This window comes from Desmodus rotundus, chromosome 2 (assembly GCF_022682495.2).
Source record: "Desmodus rotundus isolate HL8 chromosome 2, HLdesRot8A.1, whole genome shotgun sequence".
NCBI classification, from domain to species: Eukaryota; Metazoa; Chordata; class Mammalia; order Chiroptera; family Phyllostomidae; genus Desmodus; species Desmodus rotundus.
In genome coordinates, this window is record NC_071388.1 from 78,475,565 (window position 1) to 78,499,236 (window position 23,672).

At 42.7% G+C, this 23,672-nt stretch overlaps 1 protein-coding gene and 1 non-coding gene across 3 annotated transcripts in view; one reads left to right on the forward strand and one right to left on the reverse strand.

The window, feature by feature from the left end:
- The window catches only part of TMEM45A (transmembrane protein 45A), an 82,467-nt gene extending 74,054 nt beyond the window's left edge, over positions 1–8,413 (reverse strand). For both annotated transcript variants that reach the window (XM_045193564.2, XM_045193563.2), the window contains exon 1: positions 8,095–8,413. The gene's annotated coding sequence lies outside the window, so the exon portion shown is untranslated. The remainder of the gene's footprint in view (positions 1–8,094) is intronic.
- An 8,160-nt stretch (positions 8,414–16,573) lies between these two features.
- Positions 16,574–16,706, forward strand: LOC112302650 (small nucleolar RNA SNORA69). Its single transcript, XR_002974585.2, has one exon. It is a non-coding gene; the product is annotated as a small nucleolar RNA SNORA69 (small nucleolar RNA).
- The last annotated feature ends 6,966 nt before the right edge of the window (positions 16,707–23,672 follow it).

Sequence of the window (23,672 nt, forward strand, 5' to 3'; positions counted from 1 at the left end):
TGACAAGTTGCAATATATATATTCTACATGTATATATGTGTGTGTTTGTGTATATATACAAATACTTGTACATACATACTCTTGAGTTTAAAAAAGTAAAGGAAGAACAGTGAATGTAATGTGGTCTTATTTATATTTTAAAATTATATTTATGTTTAGATGTATACCTGTGAGTGAATTGTTGGAGAAGATCTGGAAGGATACAGGCCAAACTATTAACAAAGCCTACCTCTAGGGAAAGTATTGGGATGAAGAAAGCAGGTAAATAAAGGGGAAACCATCAGGTTTGACTCTATCCACTGTTTCAATTTTTTTAACAAACATAAATTACTACTTTCTCCAAAGAAAGATAAAGAGGGTCAGGAAGGAAGGAAGGGAGGGAGGGACAAAGTAAGGGAAAGGGAAAAGGGAAGGAGAAGGGAAGGAAGGAAAGAAGGAAATCTATCAGCAATCAATGCCCTTTCAACAGAAAAATAATCTTTCTTCCTTGGAAACATTAAAAGTCACAAAGAGTAGAAACTCTGAGTAATTATATGAGGAAAAAATTAGCACTTTAGGCATAATTTAAAAAATAAGTCAAGCATAAATCAATATTTTTACACTATAGCTATATCTGTGTTAACAACATTTATTTATAGATGAACATTTTAATGATTGGTACGTGAATTGCTTAGATATCCACATGTAAAAGAATATGCCCTGGCTGGTGTGGCTCAGTGGATTGAGCGCCAGCCTCTGAACCAAAGGGTCGCTGATTCAATTCCCAGTCAGGGCAGGTGCCTGGGTTGTGGGCCAGGTCCCCAGTAGGGGGCGCGTGGGGAGGAACCACACACTGATGTTTTTCTCCCTCTCTTTTTCTTCCCTTTCCCTCTCTCTAAAAATAAATAAATAAAATCTTTATTTAAAAAAAAAGAATAAAGCTGGACCCTTATCTCTGTCATATACAAAAATTCACTCAAAATAGATAAGAAATCTGAACATCAGAACTGACACCATAAAACTTTTAGAAGGAAATCCTCATGATATTTGATTTGGCAAAGATTTCTTGGATCTGTAACACCAAAAACACAGGCAACAAAAGCAGAAATAAATTAGACTACATCAAAATAAACAATTTTTGAGCATTAAGGAATGCAAACAAGAGACAGAAAAGGCAACCCAGGCAACAGAAGAAAATATATGCAAATCATATACCTAGTAAGTAGTTAATATTGAAAACATATAAATAACTTCTACAACTCATAACTATGGGGAACCGTTCCAAGCATGGGAAATGTGGCCCAGGCCCCGCTTGGAAAAGCCAGTGGGGAGTGAGGTTGGCGGGCAGGATCCACGCCCATGGATAGGTTCTCCGGTGGGGAATCAGGCCTGCATTGTACATAGGCTGCTATGAGACTTGCTCTTGCTAAAACTCCCTCATCCTGAATTGAGGCAGCAAATGTTTACTGCATTATCTTTAAAGTAACTTCCTAAAACGTATGCTAAATCTTCCCAGGACTAGTGTAACCAGCTTAACCACTTTTCCCTTTACATTTGCAAATATCCTTCCTCTTTTATGTAATTAGCAACACCCTCTCCTTTGTTTTCTGTAACCACCTAAAGCAAACCTGTGCATAGTAAATGAGGATCATCCTCAATGTAATGTGCCCAGAAAAGCAATAAAAGCCTGTCAAGGCAAGGGTTGGGCGGGGGGGGCGGGGGGCGCTCTCCTCTTGAGAGTGGCTGCACCCGTCCCTTTTCTTCCACAGGACTCAGTAGTCCATGTGTATTTGTCTATTGCCACCACAACACAGGATCCTGCAGGCAGGGATCCACGTCACAACAAAAACAAAAATAAACAACCTGCCTGAAGAATGAGCAAAGAGTTTGAACAGACCTTTCTCCAAAGAAGATACGCAAATGGCTAATAAGCACTCAAATAGATGCTCAGCATCACTGACCATTAAGGAAATGCAAATCAAAACCACAATGAGATATCACTTCACATCCATAAGGATAGCTGGGGTTTTTTTGAAACAGAATAAATATTGGTGAGGATATAGAGAAACTGGAACCCTTGTGTATTGCTGAAGGGAATGTAAACTGGTGCGGCTCTTGTGGCAGTTCCTCAAAAAATGAAAACTAGAATTACTTTGTGATCCTGAACTCCACTTCTGCATACATACCCAAAGGAACTGAAAGCAGGAATACCAACAGACATTTGTACATCAATGTTCATAGCAGCATTATTCACAATCGCCAAAAAGACAGTGCATCAGTCTGGGTTCTCCAGAGAACCACAAGAGATACGTATATATGGTGGGAGGGAGGGAGAGAGAGAGAAAAGAGGGGAGAGGAGGGGAGGGGAGGGGAGGGGAGGGGCAGGGAGGGGAGGGGAGGGGAGGGGAGAAAGATATTGATTTTACAAATTGGCTCACGTGACTGTAGAGGCTGGCAAGTCCAGAATCTTCAGGGTAAGCCAGCTGGTGGAAACCCAGGAAGAGCTAGTGCCACAGTTCAAGTCTGCTGACAGAATTCCCCCTTCTTTGAGGGAGATCAGTCTTTTTCTATTATGGCCTTCAAATAATTGGATGAGGCCCACCCACATTACAGAGAGTAACTTGCTTTACTCAAAGTCTAGTAATGTAAATGTTAATCTCATCTAAAAAAAAATACTGTCACAGAAATATTTAGAATATTTGACCAAGTATCTGGGTGCTGTGGCTTAGCCAAACTGACATAACAAATTAATCATCACAGATGAAAACGACCCAAATGTCCGTCGGCTGATGAGTGGACAAACAAAATGTGGTATATAACATATATTCAAATAATATATGAATATCATTTGGCCTTAAATTACAGTCAAGCACCACATAAGGATGTTTCCATCAACAAGAAACCACATATATGACAGTGGTCTCATAAGATTAAAATGGATTATAAGCAAAAAGTTTATTGGTGACGTTGAAAGAAAAGGTTGTATCTGACTAAGCTGTTGAACTTACTGCTAGCTCTGGGTGTTTAATAGATGAGGAGACTCAGCATGTTTTCTGTCCGTCCTGTGCCCAACCCCTGGCTGGGGCTTAGAGTTGGGAGGGAGCAAGAGGAGAGGGCTGAGGAGCAGGGCCCCCCCCCCCCGCCCTCCCCCCGTCCCCGCACAAACGTGCACAGCTGCACACTGTGCACACAAACTCACTTCTTTCCTCAGTTTCTCTTTATTCTCTTTCCTCCCAGGCTTGTTCTCTCTCCCTCCTTCTCTCACCCACTCTCCTCCCCCTTTCCCTTTTATTATTTCTTGTCTCAAGCTTTACCTTTCTGGTTCTCTTCTCATCTTTACTCTCCCTTTCTCTCCCCTTCTCTTCCTTCCCTCTCTCACATCCTCCCTCCCTCCTCCTGAGGTCCCCTCAGAAGGAGCCTCCCTCAAGAGTCTCCCTCCTACCCACAGCACCCCATACGCATGCTCACAACACACACACTTATCTTTTGCATCACATTTCTACTGTACCTTGTCTATGTTTAGATACACAAATACTTATCATTGTGTTTCAGTTGCCTACAGTATTCAGTACAGTAACATGCCGTACAGATTTGTAGCCTAGGAGCAATAAATAGGCTACACCACATAGCCTGGGTGTAGAGTAGCCTACCTTCCAGATTTGTGTACGTGCACTGTGATGCTTGAACGAGGATGAAATTGCCTAAGGATGCATTTCTCAGTGTATCCCCATCATTAAGCAACGCATGACTAATGAAATTCTGGCACATGATACAATACAGATGAACCTTGAAAACCTTAAGCTAAGTGAAATAAGCTATAAAAGGGCAAATACTATATAAACTCCAGTCACATGAGGCACCCAGAGTAGTGACATTCAAAGAGACAGAAAGGAGAATGGTGGTTATCAGAGGCTAACAGCAGGGTAGTGGAGGGTTATTATTCATGGGCATGGAGTTTCAATTGCTGAAAAAGTTCTGAAGGTGGATAGTGGTGAGGGTCACACAACAGTGTGAATGTACTTAATACCACTGAACTATACAATTAGAAATGGTTACAATGGCATATTTTATGTCATGCTTCACCACAATATAAAAATGAGTTGCTTACAAGTATAGGCTTTACTAAAATTCAGACACTGTGCTAAATGATTTAAATTGATTTTTTCATTTAATGCCCATTATTTAAAAAAAGAAGAAGAAGAAGAAGAAGTGCTGGTAAGGATGTGGAAAAATTGGAACCCTTGGGCATTGCTGAAGGGAATGTAAACTGATGCGGGGTTTTTGTGGACAAAAAATGGCCTCTTAGAAAAAGTGACCAGCTCAAGATACACTAGTAGGAAGCAGATCTGGGATTGAAACCCTCACTGTCTGACTCCCATGTCTACATGCTTAGTCAGTGTGTTATAGTAAAAAGAGCGACTACTTTAAGATAATGAGATAAAAAGCAAATTAAAATATTTTTCAAATGATATTTTAAGTTGAATCAATACATTAAAAATGTATATAGTGAATTCCCAAAGTGATGTGAAGTCCAGGCCGGATTTTGATTATTTTGATTGATAATAGAACACCTCAGATTGCTCAACATTGACCTTCACCATGAAGTTTTCACCTCAAAACCACAGCATCTCCAAAAATCAGACAAGAAGCCAGAATGCCTGAGAAATAAGGGCAGAATATATACCTGCAATTGCCCCATTTTCCCATAAGCCTTAGAACATTTTATATTCCCAATTTTTTAAATAAAAACACTGTGGTCTCATTTATATTTTTAAATTATATTTATGTTTAGCTCTAGACCTGTGAGTAGACTCTTCGAGAAGAATGGGAAGGATACTGATCAAACTGTTAACAAAAGTTACCTCTGGAGAGAGTAGTAGAATGGGAAGAAAACAGGTAAATAAAGGGGAAACCATTACTTTTGACTTTCATACTCTCTGTTTCAGTTTTTCAAAGACAACTATCCAACTGACATTTATTCAATGTGTCCTTTTAAGTGCAGGTCTATGGCGGTTCTGTTGAAACGAGATGAAGACAGAGAGCTTGCCTGCCATGAGCTCCATGTAATAAACAGATAAAGTGTCTCGTGTCTCCAGGTGCAGCACATCCCGGGAAATTCTACCAACTTGATTCTCCAAATGTTCCCTGCCCCTTCAGTGATCCTTCTTCCATGGACTCTGACTACCACCACCACTAAGAAGTGCAGCCCAACTGTGTTAAACGTAGGGCGGTACAGACTAGCGGGTAAGGCTTGGCTTCTTGTGTTACACTGTCTGAGTCTGCATCTGCTATTTGTTCACTGTGTGACTTCGGGCAAGTTTCTTAATGTGCCTGTGCCTCTGTCTTAGCTAGTAAGTACCAACCCTGACAGGGTTGCTGAGAGCCTTACATAAGCTAAGACATGTAAAGCATTTATCTTTTTATTGTTTTAAGATTTTGTTTATTTTGGGTGGGCAGGGAGGGAGAAAGAAAGGGAGAGAAACATTGGCATGAGAAAGAAACATCAATGGGTTGTCTCTCCTATGTACCCCAACCGGGGATCAAATCCACACCTCAGGTATGTGCGTGACTGGGAATCAAACTAGCAACCTTCCACTTTGTGGGACGATGCCTAACCAACTGAGCAACATAGGTCAGGGCCATGTAAAGCATTTGGAACAATGTCTGCTATGTATTAAGCGGTCAGAAAATGTTAGCCACAGATGCATCCAATAGCCATCTACTAGTAGCAGTCTGTCCATGGATGGTGGGGGAGAAGAAAAAAGATCATCCAAGGAAGAAGGGACTTTGGAGACCATTTTACAGATGATGGCACAGTGAGAACCATAATGGCTCTGTGTCATGCCTGAGGTTACACGGGGGGGTCAGCAGCAGCACCAGGGCCAGACCCAGGTTCTGTCTGACATAGCTCAATGTCCAGAGGAAGAGAAAACAAGAGATCTCCAAACTGACTCTCCACTGAGGTGCATATTACAAGTCTTATGTACTTCAATAACTGTAAATTATAAAGTGATAATATGTGAACAGACAATTCTCTCAGCAGGATAAGAAAGAGCTATTCTGCACACATGGTGGAGTGGGCAGTGCGGACGTGCAACGATCACCCTTGTCAATGACTGTAGGGCGTGGCCTGTTTTCTGAAAAGTAGCCTGGGTAATAGCCCAGAATGCCAGACTCTTCAGCAGAGCTCCAAGACAGCCACCACAGAATGAGTCCAAAAGTGGGGTCCAGACTCACTGTTCCATCCTGCCCACAGAGGCTGCAGACCCTGAAGACAGGTCACAGAAGCAACAGAGAAGATAGGGAAGGTATGCTGGGCACAAGGTGGAGACCAGACTCCAGAGATGGATACTTCCAGAAACACTCCCACTATGTAACTGTTGCCAGCTTAGCTTGCCATCCTCCACCAACCTACCTCTCAAATCTCTCCGTCCCTATCAGGCTCTCTACACCATCCTCCCACCACTCCCACCTTTCCAACCTTTCTGCTCACTAACTCCTCACAGATTGTCCTGCATTACAATTCAGTTCCACGTAGATCCACACTTTCCAGCCTCTTCCTCCTAAAATGCCTGCCACCTGCTCTTGTTCTATCATCCCTTTCCTGTCAATTGAAACTATTGGGCAAAATTGTTTCCCAGAAATGCTAACCTTCCCACAAAGCCATTCTACAATAAGAAGTTGTCTTTCCATCCTCTGCATTCCCAGAACCTTCTCGATCTTTCTAAGGCACTTGATAAATTCACTCCCCTCTCTAGACTCTCTCCTTTACAGCCTTTTAGCAACTAGTCAGCACTATTAGTTGCTAGTGCAGGGATCAGAATGGTGGCTGGGAAAACTGATGTGCAACAGGGGAGCTGGGAAGGAAGGCAATGAGGAGTGAGTACAAGAGCAAAGACTTACTCCATGCCAGAACTCTTCTAAGTGTTTAACATATGTTAACTCAGTTAATAGCACCGTGAGGTAGGTGCTATTATCTCCACATTGTGGAGGCTGAGGCAGAAACTGAGGCAAAAATGGGCTTAGTAAATTGCCCAATGTCAAACTATTTGGTTGTGAATTGAACAGGGTCAGCTGGCTCTTTATATCGTTTCTCTGCAGTTCCTTCTAACCTACACCCCTGAAAAACACTTCAACTGTTCCACCTATTGTATGCATTGCCTTTCTGAACCGTAAATACATTCTGCTACTTGCAATTATGGCACCATTTCCCACCTATTGCTTTCTAAGCCGGAAATTAAAGATCAGTTCTGACCAGATATGCCAGGATAGTAAAAAAATACATGATAAATTCTCAAATCCAAAATATTGCTTAAACAGAGATAATTATTGATGTTTCAAATGAAATAGGCCTCACGCCATTCAGCTAGCTCAGTATCTGCCATCATCTCCATCCCGATATATATACCAGAACCATCTGCAAGCATACACATCTGAGCATCGCTCTAAATATTATTTTGGTAGAACTATGGGATTAATACACAGTTACAGTATAATCTTATTGATATGCACAGTTGACTGCCACATTTAAGATGTTTTTTAACAATCAGAAAGAAATTTGGGCCTCCCACTATAGATAGGAGGATATAGAAAAGACACATTTGGATTACAATTGCTTTCAAATGTAAGTGAACTGTAATTACCTATATGAGGTTTTAATTAATCTAGTATTAAAATCCTATTAACAGAAGCAAAAGTTTTGTTAATTTTGAATAAGCCAGATAATTTTCTTCAATCTCCTATCAAAACGGTCAGAGAGAGGAGGATGTATAAAGATTTCGGCTTTACAAATGTATAGTCTGTTTTCACAGAAAGAAAATAGAAAAAAATTAATTTATCAGTAGGTTCAACTTTGAACTTAGGACTTCACAACAGGGTATCAGCTAAATTTCTGTTCGCAGGAACTTTTAAAATAGCATACCGATGAACAAAAAGTTAAATTCAAATCTTAGCAAAGCAGAAGAAAAGGAAGCCAAGGCTCTGTGCAGTTTGTGGCAGCAAGCGATATTATTTTTCTTTCCCTGATGAAGAGAAGACTAATGAGAACAGCAGAAAGACTCAGCATAGAGATCACAGCGGGAGAAATACGATATTCAACACGTATCCAAAACTTACCCAACTCGATCTGTTTACTCAACACTTTATTTTTCCCACTTTGCCTGTTTAAGTCAGACAGCGGCTGGGCTTTTGTTGTTGCTGTTTCTGTTCTTTTGATCCCAGAGCCCCATGAAAATTAAACTGTGTGTTGGATGGGATCTGGCACCGTCTCGCATGAGGCGGGGAAGAAAAGTTTTAAACTTGGATCCTTGGTTGCTTCTTTGGGAAAATGAATAAATAAATAGTAAGTGGCTAGAAGGAGAGACGTGAGGTACGTGCTCAGCTGACGTTGGCCCGCGCGAGTGGGCTGCACAGTTTCCCGGCGCAGCTGTCCAGATGTGCCTCATCTGGTTCCCCCGCGGGGCTCGAATCTCGGCCGCCGCGGTTACCCGAAGCTCCTGCTCATTGGTAGCTGCGGCTCCTCGCTTGCTGCCTATTGGTCCGTCGGCCCGCCACTCAGGCAGGCCGGGCCCGCCCCCGCCCGCTGGGCGCGCTCCCTCCATCCTCGGAAGGAACGTGGAAGTGCAGTGCGCGCGCTGATGTGGCACTCGGCGGCGGCGAGCGCGCCCGCGGGGGGCCTGGGGCGGGGAGGGGGCCCCTCCGCACCCAGGCCCCTGTTGTGCCCAGCCGTTTAGACTGGTAGGCTGAAACAGGATGATTTCAATCTATTCTTAGGGTGAAATTAAGGCGCGCCCCGAGCTCGCTTAAGATTCCTACTCGCTTAAGATCCCAGTGGAAGACTCTCCGGCCCCGGGATGCCCGCGTCCCCCCGAGGGCGTTCAGGCCAGGCCTCAGGACTTCATTCTCTCCACTTTCCCCAGGGAGCAAGTTACAAAATGCAAGACCCTGTTCCTTGAGGACAGTGCTTATTTTGTTGGCCGAAAAGTCTTAATGAATCCTTCGCTGAAGTCGCTATTAACCAGGTGGTTATTACCTGCGGAGAGAAGCCTAGGGTTGGTTACAGGGGTGCTTTGGTTAGTTTTTTGTTTTCGTTGTTGGATGGTGGAAAAAAAGAAATGTTACTTGTTTCTGTAAGAAATTAGATGGGGGTGGGGGTTGAGATTTGCAAATCAGTTGCCATTATAACTTAAAAGATGTTGACAGAAATGTGACCTCACTGAAATACTAAGATGGCAAAAGCCACACTCATTTGCCCACAGACATTGAAAAGTGCCAGGTTCTGTACTAAACAGCTTGACCCACGTTATCATATTTGATTCTTACCACCAACATATGAAGTCGATATTACAATTATCTTCATTTTCAGATGATGCTACCAGTACACTGATAAGACTCAGCATACCACCGAGGTCTCCAGTATATGTTTGCGGCACTGCACCATGTGGACGTAAACCTATACGCAGTTTGCCAGGCGTGGATGCGTCAGAATTTAGCGTCAGTGCCTCTCACCACATAGATGATGTCCTCTTGGTTGGTATATTTGTTATCTATTGCTATCTGTGTAATAGATTACCATAAATTTAGTAGCTTGAAATACCACACATGTATTATTGCACAGTTTCTGGAAGGCCAAGCATGGCTTAAGTGGATCCTCTGCTCAGACTCTCAGGAGGCTGCAGTCCAGGTGTTGTCCTCGATGCATTCTGTGAACAAAAAGGGGCTACATTCAAAACCCAACAAGCTCAGGGGTGGCCTGCATGACCCCTTTACAAACTTAGAAACCTGAAGTAACCACACAGGAAGGTCTGAAACAAAAGACTGATTAACTAAAAGCAGGTCATGGTGGGCAGTCATTGTCCTAGGCTGGAATCTTCCCTGACAAAAGTCAATCTTCAACATAGGTGAGCCTGTCTGTTGTCTTTGTGCATCTATGATAACATACCTTTGGAATGTCAAGGTAACTTCTCTTTTCGCAAACCCGGTAGGCACAACCACCAGAGCAGAGACTACAAATCCCCTCATTGTTATTGTTACTGTGTTAATTGTTGACTGTTAACTATCCTTTACCCACCTGTGTAAAAGAAGTTTGTGTCTATCACGTTACCTTTTATCCAATCCCAGGTTACCCACTTTGCTTTTTCCCACCTCTCTAGTCTATCACCAGTAGATTTCATGTAACCCTCTTATGCCTTCTCTTTGATTGTAATGTATAAAATAAAGTGCAAAACTGCAATTTTCTGGAGCTTTTTCTCAATTTGTTGAGGTTTTGCTTCTCAGCAATTGTCATCAGTTTGGCTCAAATAAATTCATAAAAATTCTTACATATTTGGATGGTTCTTATGTTGATAATTCTCACCTGGAGGCTTAATCGGGGAAGAATCTACTTCCAAGCTCCCTCAGTTTGCTGGCAGGATTAATTTCTTTGCAACTGTAGGGCTGAGTCCCCAGTTTCTTCTGGGATGTCAGCTAGCTGCCCTTATCCCCTAGAGTTTACTCTTAGCTCCTGCATGTCCTAAAAGCCAGGAGGTGGAGGTCAAGGGGGGCTACCGTGGGGTATGTCTGCCACAGTGGCTAGTCCGACAGTTTAATCTCTATCGTCCTGATTGCAATGTTATCACATCTCCACAGGCCCTCCAAAAATTCAAGGCCCTGCTTACCAAGTAAACTGACAGTCAAAGAAACCCACATGAAAGGGTTGGCCCTTGAAATCAATCAAAAGACTGGTCTTCCAAAACATTTATAATCTGATGAGAGTGCACATTTTATCACAGTGGTCTGATAGTCAAGGTATATAATCAAACATCCATGTTCATTACCATTGACAGGCATCTGATATTTGACCGTTGGAACAGCTTCCTCAAAAATCTATTAAAGAAGTAAGTTGGGTGGAGTAGAGCCTCTGGGGATCTCCCTGGCTAACTCCAACAGTGTTAGCCAGGTTGATGGAGTCTCAGATGTGGCACCAGCCTACCCACTCTGTGCGGGGAGGGCTCAACAAAGGGACAGTGGCCTCTGCTGACCTCGAGCCCGACACTTCAGTCTCTCCCTGAATACCACTGGTGCCCTTGCAGCTGCCACCACAGTGCGGGAGCTCAGAAGGAGCGTCTCAGTAGGAAATCTGGGTAATCGCAGGGCTGGAGAGAAGAGGCTGTTGTCTGCCCTCACTGCTGAGCACCGCGGAGTTTGATCCTTCCAATCAGGAAGGTCAGAAGCCTCTGATGTCATCGGTTATTCCAACCTGGCAACCAGTTTGAAAGACTCAAACATATGTGTAACTGCCATATATGTAACTGCCATACATACATGTAACTGCCATGTGTGCACTTCTCCTGGAGATCGGAGGTAAAAAATATCTCCTGCTACTGACCCAACAACCTCAGACCAGCTTCCAGAACTGTTCTCAAGTGTCAGCATTGCCCTTTGCCTCCTCCCCAGCAGCCACTCTGTTCTCTCCATTCTGACCTTGAACTATGTTGGGATGTCTTCTTTGCCATTCCTATTTCAGAGTGGAGGCTGGTGGGAGAGGGAGGTGACAAGGACATTTAGGGAAAGCAGAAATGCTAAGACCTTACAAGAGTGGAATAAAGGTGTAAAAAAGTTCCTGGGTACATGGACTTGTCAGATTAACAAGTTACTTTAAAACACTGAATGGTGCCCTGGCCCCGGCATGGCTCAGTTGGTTGAGCCATGACCCTCAAAGCTAAAGTTTGCCGGTTCGATTCCCCCTCAGTGCAGTGCCTGGGTTGCAGGCCGGTCCCCACATGGGGACATGTGCAACTGATCATTCTTTCTCTCACACATCACTGTTTCTCTCCCTTTCTCCCTCCCTTCTCCTCCCTTCCCCTCTCTAAAAAAAAAAAAAAAAAAAAAAAAAATCTACTAAAGAAAGATTTCTGGGGATTTTTGCTTGCAAGAACATGGAGTTGACATAATATTCCCTACGTCTTCTGTTAGTACAACTAAAAAGCCTGGCTTTATAGATATAAACAAACATAGAAGAGGAAGATGACACACCAACTAGGAATCTAGAGGCCTGACGAGTGACATGACGGTTGTTAGGGTGGTTGGTGACGAGGCTGTGAAAGAATTCACAAAGAGAAGAAAGTGTGGAGAATAAAGTTTTTATTCCCTCTCCAAGAAAGGAGAGGGGCATGGGGAGAGATATATCAGCAGTGAGGGGTGGGGCCTTTGAGCTTTTATTGGATTATAATTGGGTTAAAAACGTGTGTGGGGGGGTGCTGTTGTGTGGCCCCTGGGCAGCTGGGGCATTGTAACATGAGGCTGCAGCTTATTCCAATGTTATCTTCCACCTGTGGCTGTAGGGAGCGGATAGTTCTGTTCCTGCCTTGCAGTAATTTCCAGTCCTGGGGACATAAGCTCAGAAGAGTAAAATGGCAGTCACTCTTACCAAGGTCACAGGCCAGCTAAGCAAATGGTGCCACCATAGCCAATGGTGCTGGCTTCGTTCTTTCGATGGTACATTCTCTGGGTTTTCTTTTGGTCTCATGGACCCAGACAAGGAGCCCAATGAAAGCTGGTTCTCTCTAGCCAAAGGCCCAGGAAAGGGGAGCCTAACACAACAAAAAATTTAGATAGTAAAGGCTATACTCCCGCCCAACAGCACAACAAAATTTTTTTAAAACCTGTGGCTCCATCCACACTCACACCAACAAAAGCCAAGTGGAGAGACTAGACTTCCACCGTCACAAGACTATAACAAGTGAAAACAAAGAGCTAGGTTTTGCAAATATCAATATAATTGGCAAACCACTAGCGCGACTGACAAAGAAATAGAGAGAGAGAAGACACAGATTACCAATGTCAGGAATGAAACAGACCCTTGCAGACATCTAAAGAAAATAAGGAAACAACACACATAAATATGATTTAGGTGAAACGGACCAGTTTCTTGGAAAACACAAATTACCAAAACTCATATGAAATCAATAATTTGAATATCCTTGTAAATATTAAGGAAATGTAATTCATACTTTAAGTACTCCCATATTTTAAATACAAAATCTCCAGGCCCAACTGGGTCTTACTGGAGAACTCTACCAAATGTTTAAAGAAGAATTAACACTAATTATACATAATCTCTTCCAGAAATAAAAAAAAAGGACACTTACAATTCACTTTGTGAAGACATTGTAACTCTGATATACAACCAAACACAGCACACACACACACAAAAGAAAACTACACAACAATATCCCTCCTAATATGGCACTAAAATCCCTAACAAAATATTAGCAAGTAGAATTCTGCAATATGAAAAATGATACACCATGTCCAAGTGGGCTTTTTCCAGGGTTGTAAAGGCTTGTTCAATATTCAAGAATCAATTAATATATGATATTAACAGACTACAGAAGAAAAGCCACACAAACATATCAATCGATGTAGAACAAGCATTTCACAAAATTCAGCACCATACAAATGCTCAGAAAAACAGGAACAGAAATTTTCCTCATTTGGTAAAGAGCACCTACAAAAACCCTACAATTAACATTACATCCAGTGAAAGACTAGATGTTTTCCATACATACTCTGTGATTCTACTTATATAATATCCTTGCAATGACGAAATTATTGAAATGGAGCAGATTCGTGGTTTCTGGGGGTTAAGGAGGCGGAGGGGTGGGAGGAAAATAAGTGTGGCTATAAAGGGCAACACAGGGACCCTTGTGGCGATGGAAATGCTCGGCACCTTGACTGTATCTATGGGATATTGCTGGGACCGTGTGCTATAATTCTGCAAACGGTTACCATCAGAGAAGATTGGGGAAAGGGCACGTAACACGTATCTGTATTATTTCTTACAACTGTATGTGTACCTACTACCATTATCTCAAAATTAAAAGTTTAATTTCAAAAAAGATGTCTGACTCTCCCTCATCTCCTTCTGGTCCGCAAAACTTAGTAGAGCAGTTTGGTCACTGAATGCAGCTGTCCCCAGAAAGGAATAATCACCTCTCAGGTACTTTCTAGTAATGTTCGGGGATAATTACCTCTCGGATGCTTTCTAGTAACGTCTGGATGAAGGCGGTGGAGGTTTATGCAGGAGTACTTTGAAAATCTGGAATTCTGCCCTTATCAATCTTGGACATGGTGTTCCATTCTTTTCCCTAATGGCAACTCATGAGGCCAGCTGGGTTGGTACATCCTCCTGGGGGGCAGCCTGGCCCAAAGGGGACTTAAGGATTCAAAATTAATTCTAGCTCAGCCACCTGCATTCTCTTGTTGGATTGACACTCTCCTAGATCATAAGGTTAGTGAACATCTGGTTGAGTATTCTGCTCACTGAGTCCCCTACAGGTCCAAGTGGGGGGCATAAGGGATCTCTGTAAGTTCTGCAACTATGTGCCTGTCCTTCTTGTGCCTCACCCTCTGGACTAAAGTGGGTGTGAATGGAGTACGATTGGGAAAGAGGTGAGGTTATAGCTACTGGAACGAACACACTCATTTTGTAGAGGTGAGGGGAGATCAATTACCCTGGCATCTGAGGAGGGACACTGGAAACCCTGGGACATATGAAGGAGTGGGAGGAACTACCTTCAGGTATTCCAAAAACAAGGACTAGCCTCGATTATTCTAACTTAACTTGGAACCTTAAGGCTTACCAACTAGCCAGGAGGCCACACTGGGGGCACTGTCAATCTGTGCCCTTCCAAGGTACAAAATAGACAGGGAGGTTAAGAATAGTATAGGAAATGGAGAAGCCAAAGAACTTATAGGTATGACCCATGGACATGAGTTAAGCAGTGGGGGGGAGGGCAATTCTGGAGGGAGGAGGGGTGCAGGGTGGAGAGGGATAAAGAGGAGAAAAATGGGGCAACTGTAATAGCATGATCAATGAAATATACTTTTAAAAAAATCTGTGCCCTCCCAATCCCCACTCATGGCAGACTCCCCTGAGCAGCCCCAACAATTGTCCACACCTGGTCTTTCCAGGATACCATGTCTGTCCCCAAGAGGTTAACTTGGGAGAAATGAGAGCCAGGCACTGACTTGTCTCCCTCCCCAGGACATATTCAGTTGCATCTTAGGAATGGTAGTAAGAGACCTACAAGCGCTTAAACAAACACTGCCCGCAGACCATGTAGAGCTCTCAGACCTCAGTGATCTCTCAAAAACTTCCTTGGTTACCTGGAAAAGCTTTCCAGAGGCACAAGTGACTCATCACGTATGCACACCCAGCTGGCAGTTTTTCCTACAATGGGGGTCATCAACTTAGAAAAGATGGTGCAAATTTACTCCATGCTTTAACTGAAGTGATCAATGATATCACATTGGTCCTCAAAGGCACTCTAGTCAGCCTCAACTCACTGTCCCATTCAAGAATGTTTGCAGTGTAAACAGCCTTGGAAAATAGAGATAATGTCTCCTTCCAGAACAGAGGGCATTTTTATGTAATAATAAAGATAATGTCTCCTTCCAGGACAGTGGTAGAAAAAGTTTGCTTGTAACCTATTGGGATGCTCTAAGCTCAGAAACCATATGCTCGAGCATCAACTCTCTCTCATTCTGTACATTTTGGGGTTCTGAGAAACAGCTCAAATGGTGATATTCTGGCTATCATTACTGTGAGTGATACACTGTCCTTCGTCTCTGACCCAGGAGTCTCACGTTCCTTGTCATCATCCGTGACACCGTGGCAGACTAACTTGTTAGTTGATGTGTATGGTAAAATCTCAGAATCTTCACAGTTCTTGGCAGGAGCACCATGGTCTCTTAGCCATTACCACAGATTCCTGCCAGGCAGGGCTCTGTGATTGCTACTCTGGCCTTATTTCTGCTTTAAAGTCATTAAGTCCACACTCGATTCTGAGAGTAGGTGTTCCACCTGAACTCTCCCATTCTGAAATCCTATCATTGTTTTCAGGGAGCCCAGCACTGTGGCAGCATGTCCTACCATCACTCCTAGCCTATGGTGGATGACCACCACTGTGCAAAGACGGGAAGTGCCCTACCCCCAACTAGTGAGTTCCTGATGCATTAATAAAAGAAGTGTCTGCAGAGCCCTGTTGGGTGATGTGATCAAAGGACACGCTCTCTTGTGTCTCACAACAATTCCACTCTAATTCCCAACTTCCTGAGCCCTCTGATCCCTTCCTCGAAACTCTGCCAAGGTACCTCTGGCATTTCCAATGTTTTTATTATAAATCTTGCCCAAGTTTCAAGGAGCCAAAGTGTCCTTACCAGGTCATAAAATTCTAAGTCACGAGAGTGCTACCATGTCAATATACTCTTCCCTATCTGGTCGTACATTTCACCCCATGTCCTCCAATGTTCACACATGTTCTTCTGGTTCCTGCTAGTTCATATTAGCTGGGTCCTATAATTCTTTGGGGAAGCAAGTTTTTTGATCTGGGAGATGGAACCGGATTTCTCCACCTGGGCAATTGGTCTAGAGGCAGTGGGGTAGAGTGGGGCAAACCTTACGATGGAGGAACATTGCCCTGTGAAGCAGCCACCTCAAGGAGTCTGTCATGGTTACAGGCAAAGTGAGACTACTGTCCTCTAACAAAGAAAGGCAACTGCTTCTGCCACGCTCAAGGTTTTAGGGAAATCTGGGAGGTCAAGATTCTCTCGCAAAGCAGGTTGCAATTACAGTGCTTCACTTGGTGGAAGTACTGCCATTATCCTGCTGAAAGAAAACCTTGTGTTGATCGTTTTTGATTTTGCCTTCATGAGGGTAAAATCATGATGGACTGACATGGACAATTCTGGGAAAAAAAAAAAAGATTCACACATCTTCTCAAATATCTCCATCACAGGTCTCAGAGTCCCACTTCCTCGTCAGGGTTCTGGCAGAGGAGACATACCAAGGCTACTTGTTCAGTCTCCTTGGCAGCTTTGCTGCATTTTCTATGAAATCACTGGCTTCATCACCAGAACCCTGATGACCCCTGAAACTGATGAGAGTCTCTTTAAACACTGCCTTTGAGGCCTTCTGGCCTTCACAGCTTGGGTCTAGTTTATAGTTGGCCAAACTGAATCTGTCATTCTCTTCTTTGAGGCATTCTATGCAATTAACAAAAGCCTGCCAATTCATATAATCTATTCTCTTAATACTGTTTCTGGCACTATTGCATAATTCAGTGTTTACCATTCTATTTGTCTCTCATCCCAATGCATGAAAGGTGAGAATCTGAGTTAATTGTGGTGATACAGTATGCCAGAGGTTATCCCTGCCCCTCTGCCACAGCAAGGGGATCCTTGGTGTCATTACACCAGTAAGTGATCTGATTTGAGAGCCCTATCTGAATTATCAGTTTTCCATACTACTTTCAGTAACATGCCTTAGTTTGGGTTTGATCTTCTCCCCGGACCCCCTGGAAAGAAAGAAAGGAAAGAAAGAAGAGAAAGAAAGAAGACAAAGAAAGAAGAGAAAGAAAGAAGAGAAAGAAAGAAAGAAAGAAAGAAAGAAAGAAAGAAAGAAAGAAAGAAAGAAAGAAAGAAAAGGAAGGAAAGGAAGGAAAGAAAGGAAAGAAAAGAAAGAAATCAGAGCCTGGGTAAGAATTCATATGCATATATTTCACTTGCTAATTGATTCTAAAAAGCAGAAGTGAGGGATCCAAGAGAGCAGCAAGGAAGGAGGAAGAGCCATTAATAGGATGTGTTACCTAGATCACCAGTGTGGGTCATAGAACCAACATAGACAGGGACTACTTGAGAATCCTACAGAATACTTCCCATAATTGTCCTCCTAAAGAATAGGAAGCTGGGGGAGAACCAAGATGGCGGCGTAGGTAGACACACTGCGCCTCCTCGCACAACCAGAACTGACAGAGAATTGAACCGGCAAGGGGGACCGACACCAAGGAAATAGAAAATAAACATTCATCCAGACTGGTAGGAGGGGCGGAGACGGGCACCGGGGTGGAGATGACTCGCGTGGCTGTGGCGGGACTGAGACTGGCGGAGTATGGGACAAATGGCGCAGGCAGTCCGAGCACTAGCAGACCCTACGACCACACATTCGCGCAGATAAACCGAGAGGGCCGGACTCAGAGTGGCGGAGAATGGGGCAGGCAGAGTGTGGGTAGCACACCGCAGCCCCACATTCGAACATAGATAAACCGGACAAATGGCGAGGAGCGAAGCAGACCTCGCAACCCAGGGCTACAGCTCGGGGAAATAAAGCCTCAAACCTTTGATTGAAAACGCCCGTGGGGGTTGGGGCTGCACCAGGAGAGACTCCCAGCCTCACAGGAGAGGTCGTTGGAGAGACCCACAGGGGCCTAGAGTGTGCACAGGCCCACCCACTCAGGAACCAGCACCAGAGGGGCCCAGTTTGATTGTGGGTATTGGAGTGAAAGATTAAAATCCGGAGGACAGTGAGGCGGGCGCCTTTGCTCCCTCTCGGCCCCTCCCCCACGTACAGAGTCACAGCACAGCAACCAGCGTTACCCCGCCCCGGTGAACACCTAAGGCTCCGCCCCTTAAAGTAACAGACACGCCAAGACAAAAAAAAAGGAAAAAAAAATGGCCCAAATGACAGAACACTTCAAAGCTCCAGAAAAAATACAACTAAGCGAGGAAGAGATAGCTAACCTATCGGATGCACAGTTCAAAGCACTGGTTATCAATATGCTCACAGAATTGGTTGAATCTGTTCGAAAAGCAGATGAAAAAATGAAGCCTATGCTAAGAGAAACAAAGGAAAATGTACAGGGAACCAATAGTGATGCAAAAGAAACTAGGACTCAAATCAATGGTGAGGACCAGAAGGAAGAAAGAAACATCCAACCAGAAAAGAATGAAGAAACAAGAATTCGGAAAAATGAGGAGAGCCTTAGGAACCTCCAGGACATCTTGAAACGTTCCAACATCCGAATTATAGGGGTGCCAGGAGAAGAGGAAGAACAAAAAATTGAAAACTTATTTGAACAAATAATGAAGGAGAACTTCCCTAATCTGGCAAAGGAAACAGACTTCCAGGAAGTCCAGGAAGCTCAGAGAGTCCCAATGAAGCTAGACCCAAGGAGGAACACACCAAGGCACATCATAATTACATTACCCAAGATTAAACGCAAGGACCTACATCCATGATTACTGTATCCAGCAATGCTATCATTTAGAATGGAAGGGAAGATAAAGTGCTTCTCAGATAAGGTCAAGTTAAAGAAGTTCATCATCACCAAGCCATTATTATATGAAATGTTAAAGGGAGTTACCTAAGAAAAAGAAGATCAAAAATAGGAACAGTAAAAATGACAGCAAACTCACAGTTATTAACAACCACACCTAAAACCAAAACAAAAGAAAACTAAGCAAACAACTAGAACAGGAACAGAACCACAGAAATAGAGATCACATGGAGGGTTGTCAATAGGGGAGTGGGAGGGGGAGAGGGGGGAAAGGTACAGAGAATAAGTAGCATAAATGGTAGGTACAAAATAGACAGGGGGAGGGTAAGAATAGTACAGGAAATGTAGAAGCCAAAGAACTTATAAGTATGACCCATGGACATGAACTATAGCGGGGGTGGGGGGGATGTGGTAGGGAGAGGGTGGGCAGGATGGAGTGGAGTTGGGGGGGGAATGGGACAACTGTAATAGCATAATAAATAAATATATTAAAAAAATAAAATAAATAAAATATTAAAAAAAAAGAATAGGAAGCTGGAGCATTTATTCACTAGCTCCTGTTCTCTACTGGACAAGAAGGAGAAAAGGAAAGAAGGAAGGCAGGAAGGAAGGAAGGAAAGAAGGAAGGATGGGAGGAAGGCAATATGATGGCTTATATAATTTCTTAAAGGATTTAAGGCTTTTTCCAATGAATGAATATGAAAAAAAAAATCCTTAGTGAAGAAAGACTTGGAAAAGTATTGCCAAAATATTAGTCACACTAATTTCTAGGTAATTGGGTTTGAGGTAGTTTTTTTAATCTACTTCTTGTTTGCCTTCCAATTTTTCAACAATCAACATGTATTATGTTACACTTAAAAATAATGGTATTTTTAAATTAAATAATGGAATAAATCAATGGAATAGAATAGAAAGTCAAGAAATAGATTCACATGTACATATAATGAGAATAGTTTGGCAACATCGATGTAACCTGCCAAGGGAGTAGAGTGGAATGAGCCATCCTGAACAATGACAACTTCACTGCACTAGTCAGTGGGGACAGTAGACACAGTTGAGTGAGCAGGGGTACTGTGTGGTCATCACATTCAAAATGACTGAGTGAGTAGAGCAACGAATCTGCATCAAATTTTGTGTTAAGCTTGAACATTCCTGTGTGGAAACTATTTGGATGATTCAGAAGTCTTTCAGGGATGAAAATGAGAGCAGCGCAAATAAAAGTATGGCACAAATGCTTCAAAGATGGTTGAGAATCTGTTGAAAGTGATCCATGTTCTGGAAGGCCTGCAACAAGCACAACACCTGAGAATGTTGAACATGTGTGGGCTGCAATCTATCTTTGGATAGACAACTGACAGTGCAAGAACTAGAAGCTGATCTGGGGATTCCAAAAAGTAGTGTCGGAGATTTTGATGCAGGATCTTGGTGTGAAACTGTTAGGTAGGATAGAAAGCAAACAAAGACAGGGAGGAGGAGGGATACATGTCCCACCCTCTGACTCAGCAGTCCCTGAAATTCTATGGATCTTTTCCACTGGGAAATTTTTTCTTATCTGGGAAAGAAAGCCTTTGAAACTGTTTTTTCATCCCAAGGCCTGGAAGGGCTGAAAAGGCCCATAGTGCCTAAAGGAAAAAAAACATTAATATCTTCAGGTATTCCCGCCCCTGTCCTGGAAAACTAGCACCACCTTTACCTGACAATCAATATGTAACTTCTTCTCCCTCCCCCCATCCCATCAGTGATATAAGCCCTTGGGACAAAGGACCCAGGGGCTTGGAGCTTTTTGCTCTCTGGCTGCCCAGCCAGGCTGCCCGGCTGGCTGCAGGCCACATGGCCTTTGGCCACCCTTGCCTTCATAGCCCTTATCCTGCTTCACCCTGAACCTATGGCTTTCAGACTCCCTACCCCAACCCTACCTCTTCCATGAGAATGGATCACCAATAAACCCTGCTTGCACACTATAGACTTGCTGATCTCCAATTCTTTATTGCATTAGCAAGAAGATCCGAGTTTCTGGGAATTCCTCCCATAACAAAACAAGTCGTGGCAAAATTCGTACTGCAGCTTCTGCTACCAGAGCAGAAGGAGCACAGTGCTGCAGTTGCCAATGACTTGATTCAAACTGCCACCAATGAACCGGATTTCCTCAAGAAGGTCACAACTGGAGATGAATCGTGGGTCTACAGCTATGATCCAGAAACAAAAGCCCAGTTGTCCAAACGGAAGTGGCCTCATTCTTCTCACCAGAAGAAAGCACGGCAAAGTCGCAGCAAGATCAAGACCATGTAAACTGTGTTTTTTGACTGGGAAGGTGTTGTCCATCACAAGTACACTCCTCCAGGCCAACCAATTAGTAAGGAGTGCTACTTCAGTGTTCTTCGGAGGCTGAGAGATGCAACATGATGAAAACAGCCATAGATATGGGCAACTGGTGATTGGCAGCTTCATCATCACAATGCACCCACTCATGCATCACATCGTGCAGAGTTTTTTTGGGAAACATCAAATCACCCTGGTGACTCAGACCCCTACCACCCAGATTTGGCATCCTGCAACTTCTGGCTTTTCCCAAACCTAAAATCACCTTTGAAAGGGGAGAGAGTTCAGACTATCTATAAGATTCAGGAAAATACGGTGGGACAGCTGATGGAGACTAGGAGAACTGTGGAGGTCCCAGGGTATCTACTCTGAAGGGGACTGAGGTGTCATTGTCCTATGTACGATGTTTCTTGTATCTTGTGTCTTCTTCAATAGTGTCTCCATTTTTCGTATTACATAGCTGGATACCTTTTGACAAAGGTGCAAAGAAAATTCATTGGAGAAAGGATAGAGTTATCAGCAAATTGTTGGAACAATTGAGTATTCATGTGACAAAACTTTTTTTTAAAACCCACTGTCCATACTTAGCAATATACACAAAAATTAACTCAAAATTGAGCTTAGACCTACATGTAAAATCTAAAACTATAAAACTTCTAAAATTCACATAAGAAAATCTTTTGTGAGCTTGGGTTAGGTAAAGATTTCTTAAATACACTATAAGCACAATCTATAAAAATTGATAAGTTGGGTTTTAAAATTAAGAACTTCTGCTTTTTTAAATTAAAATCCTCACCCGAGGTAATGTTTACTGATTTGAGAGAGAGGGAAAGGGGGAGGGGAATGAGAGAGAGAGAGAGAGAGAGAGAAACATCCATGAGAAACATTGATCAGTTGCTTTCTGTTCACACCCCAACTGGAGATCGAACCCGCAAACTTTTGGTGTACAGGACAATGCTCCAACTAACTGAGCCACCCAGCCAGGGCAAGAACTTCTGCTTTTTAAAAAACACTATTAAAAGATTGAAAAGACAAGCCATATACTGGGAAAGAATATTTGCAAATCACATATCTGATAAGAACTTATATCCAGAATATATAAGAAATCAAAAAAATGTATAAACTACTCAGCTTTCTTAAATGGGCAAAATATTCGAGGCCCTAGCTGGCTAGGTGGTTAGAGTGTTGTCCCAATACACCCAGGCTGCAGGTTCAGTCTCTGGTCAGGGCACGCACAAGAAGCAACCGAAGAATGAATGCATAAATAAGTGGAACAAATCTTCCTCTCTCTCCCTCCAACCCTGTCTCTGTCCCTCTGAAAAAAAAGAAAAAGTTGATAAAAAATACATATCTGAACAGAATTAATTAAAAAATATATGTACTGATGTCAAATGAGGACCTGAAAATTATACTTGATATTATTTGACATTTGGAAAGTAGAAAATTGAAACCACAATCAAATACTACTACATACCTATTGAAAAGATTGCCATACCAAGTGTTGTAAGGATGTGGAACAACTAGGATTCTCATATGCCGCTGGTAGGATATAAAATAAGCACTTCAGAAAACAATTTGACACTTTCTTAAAAAGTTCAATATACACTTACCCTATGGCCCAGCCAGTCCATCTCTAAATAAATGAAAGCATATAGCCCCATGAAAACTAACGGTGTGTATCAGCAGCTTAATCTGTAATAGCCAAGAACTGGAAACACCCCGAGCTCCCATCAGTAGATGAGAGCATAAACAGATTGAGGCACCTCCATGTAATATTACTTGGCCATAATCAACATGAATGAACCTCAGAATAATTAAGCAGAGTGAAAAGTCAGACAAAAAATTCATTCTGTGTGATTCCGTATCTACAAATTTCTAGAAAATGCAAATTAATGGATAGTGGCAGAAAGTAGGTCAGTGGTTGTCTGGGGCAGGGTAGGAGAGTTATGGGAGGAAGAAAGAGAAAGGGCTTCCTAAGGAGCATAAGAGTATACATGTGTCAAAATTTATCGAATTGGTAAATTTTATGGTATGTATATTTAACTACAAATAAAAAGAAAAATTATCAAGTTGCTTTAATTATTAATTAGTTTATTATATGTCAAATTACCCCGATAAAGCTGTTTTAAAAGGGTATTTTTAAATAAAATAATGACATAAAACATCATTATGCAAAAATATTTTATCCCACAAATATTTTTTTAAGAGTAGATTTTTATAAGGAAATTTACTAGGTCCAATAGTAATAATAGTTTTAATGTTCTCGAGACACAAACTACT